This window comes from Leucopleurus acutus (genome assembly GCF_964270905.1).
Source record: "Leucopleurus acutus genome assembly, chromosome: 12".
Lineage (NCBI taxonomy): Eukaryota > Metazoa > Chordata > Mammalia > Artiodactyla > Delphinidae > Leucopleurus > Leucopleurus acutus.
Window position 1 is genome coordinate 4569225 of NC_139154.1, and position 13783 is coordinate 4583007.

A 13783-nucleotide genomic window follows, 5' to 3' on the forward strand; every position below is an offset into this window, starting at 1 on the left:
CTACAAACAGGACAAGTGTTAAAAAACATTCTTATTATTTTCCTATACTTAAATTATCTTTTACTAATATTTTACTAATGTTAAATATATTTATTTTATATATTTGTCTATTTACTCTAGTTAAGGATGTTTCTTTCTATAGATTTCTAAGAAAAGTTTTAAAATTATTAAAATCTGATGGTAAATATATACTATAATAGTACATTTAATAGAATTATTTTTTCATGTAGTATGATATTTTCATTGGTATGATATTTTTCTCTTCTAGTTTATTAATGTAGCATATTGTGATATTTAAATATACAAATTATTCCTAGTGTTCTGAGAAAAAGAATTTCCTCCTGAATTTCAATTTTGAAATAAATATTTGATTCATTTTGTTTAACTTTATTTTTGATTTGTGCTTCTCTGTTCATAACCAAGATTGCACTAATGTGTCTCTGTTTTATATGCCCTGAAAGATTTGGGTGTCTAAAGAGTACTCTAGTGTAATAACAGAGTTGGACACCTTGCCTCTGAAAGTAATCTCTGTAACATTAGTGGAAGATAGTTTATTTCCATTCCACAAAGTTTGTGTAACTAACTTCTTAGCTGTCTGACATAGATGATTTTATGTCTGTAAAATTTTAAGACTGATTCAGCTATTTTAAAAATCAAAATGTATCTCACATATTTATAATATTTTAATTTACATTTGTAAAAACTAAGTACTTCAATAGTTTTCATATACATTGGACATACGTTTCATCAAAGTATTTTACTTATAATTTAGAAAATATCCTATGTTTACTTGTCTCCTTATTTCCATAATCTCCTTATTTCCTTCTTTCTTGTCAGATATTTGGCTATTTTACTTGTTTCTTCAAATTAAAAAGCATTTCATATTGTCATCTTCTTCAGTGTATCTGTGTGCAAATTAATTTATTTCTGCCTATATTGTTTATTATTCCCTTTATTCTACTTCTTTGATATTTTAATTTGTGTATTTTCAAATAATTGTAATTTAGAGGATGTTACAAAATCGTACAAATGTTGTGCAACCTTACTAAACTTTCCCTAATGGTAACATTTTATATAACTGCAATATAATATCAAAACCAGGAAATTAATATTTGTGTATTACTATTAACTAGGATACAGATGTTATTCAGTTTCCACCTGGTTTTATATGTACTTGCATGTGTGTGTGTGTGTCTGTGTAGTTTGATGTAATTTTATTCTATGTGTAGAGATTTTCGTAATCATCTCCACACTCAAGATACAGAACAGTTCTTTCGCCATGAATAAATGTCCTTTCCTTCTCTTTATGGTTGTACCTTCCCTCCTCACCCTACCCACTAAATTGCTAATCTATTCTAGTTCTCTATAGCTTTTCATTTAAAGATTGCTATGTGAACAGTATCATAAAGTATATAACCTCCTGAGACTGACATTTTTCACTTTAAAGGCAGCGCCTTTGAGATTCAGACAAGTTGTTACACGTTATCATAGTGATTTTTGTTTTGTATTTTTTTATTAATTTCTCACTAATAAGCCATGGTATGTGTATATCACATTTTATTTGGCCATTAACCCACTGAAGGTCAGTGTTGTTTCCAATTTTTGGTGACTACAAAAAAGCTGCTATGAGCATTCATGTAAGTTTTGATATGAAATGGGCTTTCATTTCTCTAGGATAAGTGTCTGAGAGTACAATTACTGGATCATATTGTAAGTGTAGATTAGTTTTATAAATACCCTCAAATAATTTTTAGAGTGGTTGTACCATTTTACATTCCTACCAGAAATACACGAAAAAACTAGTTTCTCCAAATTCTTGCCAGCATTTTAGCCATTCCAATAGGTATGAAATGATATTTCACTGGGGTTTTAACCTGCAGTTCTATAATGGTTAATGAAATTCAGCATATTTTCATGTGTTTATTTGCCATCCATATGTATATCATCGTTAGTGAAAAGATTGTTCACATCTTTTGCCTATTATTTTCCCTGTTGAATTTTGAGGGTTTTTTTTTTCCTTTGTCAGATACATGGCTTGCATATCTTTAGCTTTTCAGAGTTTTTCACAAAGCAACACTTACTATAGTAAGTGTTTATATTATATTAATATTTGTATTAAGTCTAATTTGTCTATTTTATTTTTTATGATTTGTTCTTTTTTTGGCCATGTCTGAGAAGTCTTCATATACCCCAGGTCCCAATTATTTTATTTTGTGATTTCTTCTAAAAGTTTTATAGTTTTATGTTTAAACCTATAATCCATTTTTAGTTAATTTTCATAAGATGTGGGTGAGGTTTACGGTGAGGGTCTCTGTGAGTGTGTGTGTATGTGTGTGTGTATGTGTGTCTGGTTGAGTTTTGCCTATGGCTGTCCAATTGTTCCAGCACTACTAGTTGAAAAGATTATCCTTTCTTCAGTCAATTGTACAATAATGAGGGAACTTTTCTTATCAAATATAAATACTCTTATAGAGTATTATTCTCTTATAAGAGAAATTTATACTCTTTGTTATGTGATAAGACTGATAATTTGTGTGTTTTCTATTTTGACTTTCCAAACTGTATTTACTATTGTGGAATTACTTTTGTAATGGTAAAAAAAAAAAAGTATATTAAAAATGATCAGGTCCGTACTTTGTGTCCACCTAGAGGGGTGGGATAGAGAGGTTGGGAGGGAGACGCAAGAGGGAGCAGATATGGGTCTGTAAGTATATGTATAGCTGATTCACTTTGTTATACAGCAGAAATTAACACACCATTGTAAAGCAATTATACTCCAATAAAGATGTTGAAAATAAATAAATAGAAATCTCAAACCTAAAAAAAAAAATTAAAGGGAGTGTTTGGGAGATGCTGTTAAGACACTATCCATTGACTAAATTCTAGTTTTTTAAATATGTTTCAACCACTGACTGTTATAATTTTAATTCTGAATGCTTTACTGTTCAAGTTGGTTTGATCCAAAAGATTTTTACACAGAGCATTTGTAAAAGATTAATAGTTAAAATCAATATGAATCTCCTCATTATTTATAAATTTTTAAGGCAGTGTTATTTAAAACCTCCTTAATAAATACTCTAAACTTTTTTGCAAGATGGTTTCATTGATGAAAAGGAAGCAGTTTATGAAATTTTGAGATTAGTGCCGGAAGCCTAAAGAAAATCCGTTAAATCAGACAAAAGGCATATAAAGATTAAAAACTGAATGTATCATTAGGATGTTGGTAGCTATGAGGAACTAAAACATTAGGTGAGGCTATATATTCTGTTATTTTTCTTTCCTTTCAATGAAACATACTTAGGTTTGCATTACCCTCTTAGATTCCAATTAATGTAACACAAAAGCCTCTCCATGAATACCCATATAAATTTCTTCTTAGATATTTTGTTCACTTCCACAATAACAACTAATTATATGAAACTTCAGATGAATAAGGAGAGGCTATTATCTTACAAATACTTTTTAAGTAGCCAACTCCTTCTCAAATTAACTTCAAAATACTGCCAGCATTTGTTTCCTTTATCCATAAATTATTCTGCTTACCTTAAAACCATGTATGGAAACAGATTTCCTGGTTATATGTGCAAACTAAAGGGTTCTGAGATCTGGTAATATGATCATTTGAATGAATTACTGCTTTTTATTGATGTTACTACTTTTATGTACCACATACTAGGTAATATTTAAGAAAATTCCATTTAATTTTTGCATATTTATTTTATTTTATTTTTAAGAATTTATTTTATTGAAGTATAGTTGATTTACAATGTTGTGTTAATTTGTTCTGTACATTAAAATGATTCAGTTATACATATGTATATATATGTATATTATATATATATTTTATATATATATATATATATATACTTTTTCATGTTCTTTTCCGTTATGGTTTATCACAGGGTATAGTTCCCTGTGCTGTACAGTAGGCCCTGGTTTATCTATTCTATATATAATAGTTTGTATCTGTTAATCCCAAACTTCCAATCCATTCTTCCCCCATAATTTTTGCATATTTAATAGCAAAAATGCTAACACACATTTACTCATCTTCTGAACTCTAGTGAGGCTGAAAGTTTTATGTAGATTTATTTAAGTGTGGGTTACTACAATATTTCAAAAATTGTGTGAATTCAAAATTGTATCAGTAAAAAGCCGAGGCAAAGAATATTTGTGGATTGTCCAATGTTAAACATCTAGCACTTATACCAGAATGTGATGCTGAAAAGGAAGGTTAATTGGATACAGGGCTGAAAATGTGGGAGTCCTTTGGTTTGATTTTTTCAATCTGTTGTATCATCCTCACTGTATTAAATTAAGACCAGTGAGATTGTTTTAATGAACAACATTCTGGCCAGGTCCACTGCTGGCATTTGAACACTACATCACACTGAATCCCTTGAATTTGCCCAGTCCTCTGCTTCCTTCTATACTGCTCCTCTTCTTCAACTGCTGGAGACCTCTTGTCTCCTGATATCTCCATTTTTCCTATTGTTTATCTCTGCACTGGATTTATTATCTTCCTACTCATTTTAAACCCCATAATCTTTCTGTGACCTCAACTTTTTTCCAAGGTCTTAAATCCAGTAAGCCCTTGTCCTCCATTTTAGCCTCCTATGATATCCACCTTGTATCCACTCTGTAAGATCTGCCTGTGCAATTAATTTACCAACATGACTATGAGAGAATTTCAGAGACATGTGAATTTGATCCAATAAAAAGGAAAAATCAACAGTATTAGCTTAGTCCTCCCCGTGACCTGCAAGCTTTCTGTGTGTTCACTCCCTCATTTTTTAAAACACATTTTCCAAATATTTTTCACTGTCTTCAAGCCCCATACCTGCATTCCCCATATACTCTCAGCAGAGGACCACACTCTTTCACAGGAAGAGGGGATCATTAAATGTAAACTTCCTCAAATTTTCCTCCTCAACCCACCTTCCACCAATATCTGCATCTTCATCCAAATTTATGCCCTTACCACCAAAAAAGGGTCTATTATTGTGCACAAGTTAGTAATACCATGATCTGTTAATGAATCATGTTCAACAATTCCTCTTTATCTTGAATATCACAACTTCTTACTCATTAATAGCCTTGCCCCCTCCATTTTTTTCTGTATTAAAACTAATAAAATTCAGTCCGGTATTTTCCTTGTAACTTCAAGTGCATTCCCTAATTTGTAGCTAAACTTCTCAAAAACTTAGTAGACTATGCTATATAATATTTTCCTTATTTTTCAATGACTTCACCTATCTCAGGATGCCCAGGCATTCATTTAGCACTTTTCAATTCTGACTTACTTTCTCTGAGTTGTAGAATGTAATTAATAAACATTTTGATTTTAGAATTATACTTCCTCTTGGTCGCCAAAGCAATTCTCTAATGATGGAGTCTATTTTGTCTTTCCTTAATATCCAGATATTTCTATTCTTTTTCTCATATAGCTTCTGCTTCCCTTTATTGACCATTTAAAAGTTCAATTCTCCTTAGGCTGGCCCTCCTTGTCCCTCTTCAGTTTTAATTCTCAGGATTTCCTAAGGGTATTCTAACTCACATACATTACCTCACATGCCACTATTCACCTGAAGAATGGCAGAATCAACACTTTCACCATGAAATGTTCTCTCAAGCTTTGATATATATGGCTGGTTACTTATTACACATTTTGATAAATATGAGTAACTCCTAAGCATATCTAATTCAGGGTGCATCAAATGGAAACTGAACTCACCTCCTTCTCACAGTCCCTGCCCTGGAAAACAAGCAAACAATGAAACAAACAAACAGCTCCTTCTCCTGCTACATTTTACATTCAGGGAGTGGCATTAACTATTATCTAGCCAATAATGCAGAAATCAAGGCTCATACTTGATTTTTCCTTTCTCTCCACTTCCCCACATCCAATCAGCTAAGCCAATTTGCTCAATAACTTAAATAACTTGTGTTTTTCTCCTACTGTTAATCTAAACATGTCTTTCATGTTTGTATTTTCAAGACCTGGAATACTTCCTTACAATCTTTTCTTGTTTCCATTCAAACCATTCTCTGCCATAGTAAGAATATCGCTTTTACTAAAGAGCAAATATGATGATATCGTACTTTTGCTTTAAATTTAGAAATTATTTCCCCTTATCTTAAAGATAAAATTCACATGTTTTATTGTGACATTTTAATGTTAATTGACCAATATGAATTGGTCTCTATCTACAATTCAGAATAATAGCTTATGCTTTATCATAGGATATCTCATTTTCTTCCCATGTGAAATATCTGTCCTTTAAATGTGTTATACACAATCATTTCTGTCCTTTGATATATAACATGATATTATTCATGCCAGGAATATTATTGCCAATAGCTTTGTTTAATTCCTTATGATTTTGCCTACCTCCTACATTTAGCATGAGGTACCACCTCCTCAGAGAAGTCTTCCATGACCATTCCAAGCCAGATGTTTCCTGTCTCTCTCCATACCCTCTATCATGGCATTTAATACCCTTTATGTGATACTTTGCTTTTTTGTCTATCATTCCCAGAAGATTGTGAAGTGTTTAGAGACAGGGCCCATGTCTTATTCATCTTTGAATGCCTCATGCACACACAGGGCTTCCATTATTGTAAGCATTCAAGTATTGAATAAATGCATAAATATACCTTTTGATCTAAAGTAGATTACTTTTTTTTATGACAGGAATTCTCATATCTGCTAGACAATGAAGTATGAACAAGATCAATTTTTGATTTTAGGTTCCTCTATTCAGGATTCCAAACAGCTTATCTTTCTGACACATTAATTCTTCAAATATATTTGCAATATTGCCTGACTTTCTTTTATATTCATTTTTACCTTTCTGCAATTTTGCCTTAGTTTATTGAGTTCCAGAAGATTCTTCTCTTTCTTACTCTAAAACTGACAGATAGTTATAGATTTTGATTAGTATGGCTCTCAGCTGATGACTTATTTTTTTTAATTTTTGTGGTCTTTATGCACTAACTATTAGCAAGTAAATGAAGAAATGCAGGGTTTTAAAAGAGGTTCCTGAATTTAAGTCAGTTCATCTGAACATTTGCATAACAAATTCACTCAAAATACTCATGCTATTCAAAATGTAGCATCTTTATATCCTATAACTGGATGATCACTTCCACTGTCCTATCCTATCTGGGGAGCTGGGAAAAGTAAGTTGGCAATTAATGATCTCACAATGTACTCCAGTTTGAGCAGTCACTTAAGTTTGCAATCAATTCATATTCTTAGTTCTTTTTTGAGCTGGTTTAAATAGTCTGCTTTTGATGACTCAGTTTTTTCCAGGTGAGTGCTCAGATTCCCTATACTGTCTGCTTATCTCCTCTGTGACTTTCTGAGTACTTGGGATAGGGGAGGAGACATCAGAATTCTGGTTGCAGAGTGATTTTTCTGGTCTGGGCTGGCATATAGTGATCTGGTCACTGCATTTATGACCACTAATTTGCAACCTGTCCAAGCTAATCTTTTGGGCATTATAACAGTATTCACTGACATGGTCTGTGGACTTAGAAATTTGTATCAGAATATAAGTATCCAAACTCTCTACTTGTTTGTTCTACCTCAGACTGTTTCCTGATGTCCAGCCCTCTCAGCCCTTTGGTGTTTCCTCATTGTAGTTTATTGGAATATTTGGAATGCTTACATACCTCTTTAGAACTTGCTGAGACAGTAATGTTCTGTAAGTCCATCAATTAGGCCAAATTTCACAGCAAATGTTATATTATATTTCCCGGGATATACTGGAGGTGGCTTAGAGGCTTGGAATCTCCCAAGCTATGCATTTCAATCCAAGAATGCAATTATTTGTCCTTGGCTGTCTGATTTATTGGAATTTTCTAACATTTTTTTCTCCTCTGGGAGTTCCATGGCAAATGAGAAAAATGGAAGAAAAAAGCACAAAGAGAGGCACTTCTGTCTCTTGCCTTTACTGTAGGCCTCTGACATGGAAATCCTCTGCTTTCTCCATTTTCTCACCTTCTCTGAGAAGATCTTCATTGCATGAAACACTGCAGTTCTGGCTCCTGTTATGTCCATGGCACACTAAAGAATTTAGAAATTCCTCTTAAAGAGTGACTCAAAATAATAGTGCTGTTATGATCATAAACAAGTGTTTGAGACTTAAATGTAAATAATTACATTTTGGGTGTTATAAAGTATTTGTTGATACAACCAGTATGGAGTTCTAAGGCAAAATGGTGTGTAGGATCCTAGAATAAATGAGTAAACATTTTAAAATATGCCTTCCCATTACACACATTTTAATTGCTTTTATACACTTGTAGTAGACACAAAGGTACTCTTCAAGACAAAGGTACTCGTTCTCCCTAGCTGCCGGGAATATTGCCTTTTAATGGTGCAGAACTCAGTCCCTTTCCATCAGCTGACCTTGGTTGAAGGGACTGTCCCACCCAAGATTATGACCCTTCCTTAATGGAGCCTAAAATGATTCTAATACCAGTTTCCAAAGCAATTTTTTTCACCATACCACCAAGCAGTTCTCACACATCAGCTGAGTGTCCTACAGTTCAACTCAATTCTGACGCTATTCACCTGGCGATAGCTTCAAATCCTACAAGTTCAGGGCTTGGTCCTACAAGACTGCCCTCACCTACTGCCACCCCCTTTAAGGCACCAGTTGAAAGTCCAGGTTGTCACCTGTGCTTCTGACTGACCTCTTATAAATTGGAGGTTCTAGCAACCCCCTTCTTGAGTTTGATTAATTTGCTAAAGTGGCTAACAGAACTCAGAGAAACATTTTACTTCCTAAATTACTGGCTCATTATAGAAGGATATAACTCAGGAACAGTCTGAAGAAAGAGATGTAGGACAAGGTAGGAGGAAAGGGCAAGGAGCTTCCAAATTCCCTCCAAGTGTGACACTCTCCCCGAATCTCCAAGTATTCATCCAACTGGAAATTCTCCAAACACTGCCCTTTTGGGTTTTTATTGGAAGCTTTGTTACAAGACATTATTGACCATTGGATCCATTCAAGTCCCAGCCTCTCTCCCCTCCCCAAAGGTTAGGTGAAAGTTCTAACCCTCTAATCATGTGGTTGGGTTCCCTAGGAAACAGCCCCCATCCTTAGGTGCTTTCCAAAAGTAACATCATTAACATAAACTCGGGTATGGTCAAAAAGAGATAAAGTCTGAGGAAAAAAAACAGGCAATGGGGAAAGATGAAGTAAATATGTGTGAATTAAAATGTGTAAGGAATTGAAACAAATTTAAAGAATCCACATAGGCATCAGTAAAAGGCTGATGAACAATGTTGCAAAAAACAAAAGTTGTCACATGGGAAGAAAAAGGATATTTTCCTGTATTATTTTAATGGCAAAAAGTGAAGATAACAGATATGAAGGGAAAATTGAAGGATCAGTACAAAGATCATTTGTGATCTTGAGTGTCCAGAAAAAAAGTATAGAATAAATTTTTTTTGTAATAAACTGAGTCCTTATATTAATATTGACGAGTAATTCCTGAAAAAATAAAATAAAATTTAAAAATACACCTATAGTTATTTTTGCAATGCAGTGTTTGATAATTTAAAAAGAGGGCACAAAATCAGATTATTTTTAGATATCTTGATAGAACACTATTATTTCTGAGTGATCTTCAAAACATTTATCCAAATATATTGTTTTTATTCACAAAAATATTCCTATATATGTTGGTCTTTGGGGGAAAAAATCAACTTTTTGCACTTACTCAGAAAGTTTTATTTTAATGTGTGATCTTCTTGGCAATTATAAAACTTAACTATAAAAGCAAAATAGAAAAGCTAGTGATGTATAAACTAATAAATACCTAGAAGTCATGTCTAAATAATTCCTTTGAATCTGGCTATAAAACCAAATATTTAAATGTACTTTCAAAAGAAAAGATGTATACTGTCAAAACAATAATGCATTAATAATCCACAATAATTCTTTATTGAATGCCTACACTATCCAGGCATACATGTTACATAACTTTCACCATGATATTACCTGATACATCTTTATATTTCTGTTTTATAGGTTAGTAAACTGACAAAGAACATGTTTTCTCCTAATGACCATAGTTTAAATAATAGGGAAACATGTTTTAAATCATGGGTGGCCAGATAATAAATCTCATATATATTCTATATTATTCTACTGCTTCATGGAACATAATCAAACACCTGCATATATAGCTGCTTTTTAAAAAACAATATTCTTCATATATGAAAGATTAAAGACAGAGCCCCTTCTCTCAACATTTATCAGACACATTTTCAAGTTAGTTATAATTAATATCCACACTGTTTCTAATTTTCCCAGTGAAACAGCCTAACATTCTAAATTTGTCATCTTTTTTTTTTTGGAGGGGTGTGCAGTTTATCTTAATTCCTTTTTCCTAGGCTTTTCCTACCTCTCTATTTTTTACTTTTTCTAATAATGGCTAATATTATTATTTTCCAAGGCCCATTGGTTTATTCTTAACCAATTAAAATAGAGCCTAAGTGTGTGTATTGCCTTGCTTAATTTGTCTCTAACCTCTTCAGTGTATCCTATGAACAGATGATGAAATCAAATTTTCTAAGCACCTTATCCACCTATCACTCTGTCCTATATTCTACAATCTTCCCTACTTGGCCTTCAAGGCCATAATCTATTGTTATCCCATCCCAATTTATCAGTTACTTCATGTTATATCTAAGCATGAAAATGGTGACATAATGGAAAGTGCATGCACTCTTAAGGTAGATAGACTAGAGTTTGAATTCAGATTTGCCTGCTGTGTGACATTGGGAAAGTAATTTAAGTAATTTTGCCTGAAGTAATTGTATTTATTAAAATGAATATTGTACCTATATTGTAATTTTTTGTGTCATGATTAAATTGTATACCTTTCTGAAATTAGTTATCCTATTGTGGGAGTTTAATAAATGATAAATAACTTCCAAACTGAATGCATATTTTAGTAGTAAAAAGTTTGCTATTAAAATATTATTTGTGTGTGTGTGTGTGTGTGTGTGTGTGTGTGTGTGTGTGTGTGTTGATTCCCAACTTGGAAAGTGAAGTAGGGGTCTAAAATATCTCAGAAATAGTAAGTAGTATGTCAGAAATATTTATTAAATTACTTCTTCTGTATTAATCATTGTGTGTTAATTTTATAATGGTAGAGTATTCAACATTCAATGTATGATTTTTGTTGTTTTATTCTGTCATTTTATCTCAGCTGCTCAGGTGTCACTTAATAAATAAATAAATACTTAACTATTAAAATGGAATATTCTCTATATTTTTGTTGTTGCTGTTGCTTTAGCTTTTGACTTTTGTTTCTATTAGGAAGTAAAAAAAAAGATTATACCACTCAATGTAGCCCATTTATAAGAATAAACAAATTTATAATAACTTTTTTGAAATCTATGGGTCAGAGCACAATTTCATTTTAAAGCTGTCATTTCAGAATACTCAAAAGTACATAACAAAAGCCAACATTTCATAGTATTATCTACTATTCAAGAAAAGTTCTTATTATTGTTCACTACTGATATCATGTTGAAAGATAATAAGATTTTATAATTTTAAACTTTACATGAAAATGGGAACATTTCCCATTGTGTATGAGGTGCTAAACAGCAATCTTTAAGGGAACAATGGGCTTAGGAACAAATTATTCAATAACCTTTCTTCTACATTCTGCTTTAAGAAATGTAGAAACCGTGTGATATTTTATTGTACTAATTAATAACAGATCTGGGAACACTCAATATTATGCATAAATAAATCTGTATGTGAAAATATTAATATGTGCACTTACTTGCAGAGGTCTAGATGATATATAGATAGGTAGGTAGCAAGACAGATCAATAGTAACTAGATATATTGATGATAAATATTCCCGTTATCTTTCCCCCACTCAGGCTGTTTGCTTCCTGATGCAAATGGAACCAGAGAGAAGGAAACTACAGCATAAGCCTGACTTTTTTATGTGAATTTAGACTATGATTTATTGTCAAATTCTAAGGGGGAAAGCATCCAGCCATAAAGCTGATTCACAAAGCTGAGGAGGAAAAACAATAGGATATATCGATTAACAAGGAACTGTGGGCTTGATCAACATGCTAGTATTCCTACTGAGATGCCTGATGAGTGTAACCTAGGAATAAGGGGCAAACTAGAACTAGAAATGACTCCTCACCTCCCCTCCCACCTAAAGGACTTCAAACAAATACATTTGTTCATGGGATCAACTGCTTATCGCCCTACTCTCACTGCCATCCACACAAGCACTAACTCCTCTTGGGAGATATGCGGTATACTTCAGAGGCTCTGTAATTTACCATACAAGGTACAGAAATTATTATTTTTTTAATAAATGGAAGGCATATCTTGTAATAGAATCTAATGATCTAAAAGCAAGAAAAAAAAAGACAATGTAGACATACCTGAAATAGATTCAGATTTTGTAGTAATCAGATATGGACTTTAGATAGCCGTGCTTAATATGTTTAAGAAATAGATGAAAGTTGGAGCATCTCACCTGAGAATCTCAGTCTATAAAGAAAAAAAACATTAGATGCAAATTCTAAAACAAAAAATCTAATAAGTAAACTTAAAAACTCAGATGAATATTATAGAATAGACATAGCAGAAGATCAGAATATTTTCTAGATCAGTAGAAAATATTAACAGTGAAGAATAAAAGGGGAAAAAGTTGAACAATACCAAAAATAATGAAAGGAGACAATGGAATACAATGAGAAGTTTTAGCATACAAGTGATTGAAATTCTAAGCATAGGTGTAGAAAATGTTTCACAAGCAGTATCTGAAGAGATTCTGGAAACTAATTTACCAAAATTGATGATAAACCTCTACACACGAGTTCAAGAAGCCATACAAACCCCAAGCAGAATAACACCCTCCCTCCCACCGCCAACACACACACACAGTACATTAAATAAAAGTGTTGAAAAATAAGACAAGAAGAACTATTTACAGCCAGATAAAAATAGATGCATTTCTTTCAACGAATGACAGCTTATTTTTATAAGAAATTCTATAACTTAGAAGATGACAGAATAGTAAAGTGGTGAAGAAACTACTGTCTACCCAGAATCTGATACTCATTAAGAATATTTCTTCATCTAAAACATTGAATCCCAAACTTCTGCTTAATGGGTCCATATCACTAAATTCCAGTTAAGAAATTTTATATCTGTGTAAGTTTAATCTCACACATATCCCCCAGATTTATGTTTACATAAATTTGAAAAAGCATGCAGTTCTTTCGGTGTTTATCTGAGCTTTTTATGGCTCACACTTTGTACCTCACTCTTTGAGGCCTGCTGGAACATGAGTATAGTTATAGATCTAGAAGCAAAGAGAGGTGGCTTATATGATTAAATATTTACATAAGGTACAAACTACCTTATATAGGATGATCTGTCGTGTGTAATATGCATACCCTTGTACATATTTGCATTTTGAAAAATAGATTCCAAAATATTATTATGATTATATGATATATGAGGTTTTGATAAATTTATTTTTTTAATGAAGATATCTCCACTTTACAGTTGTCTACAATGCACATAGTTTGTGTAAAAATATTAAAAATAAAATGGCATATATGTGTATTATTTATGGAATAAAATTGTTTTTAATAACATTAACACCTGTTATAGATTTGTGAGTTCCACAGCATCAACACATAGAGGGAGACCTAGGGACAAATAATGGTTTTCCAAAGACACAGGAATTGAATTATTAGTAACATTCTATT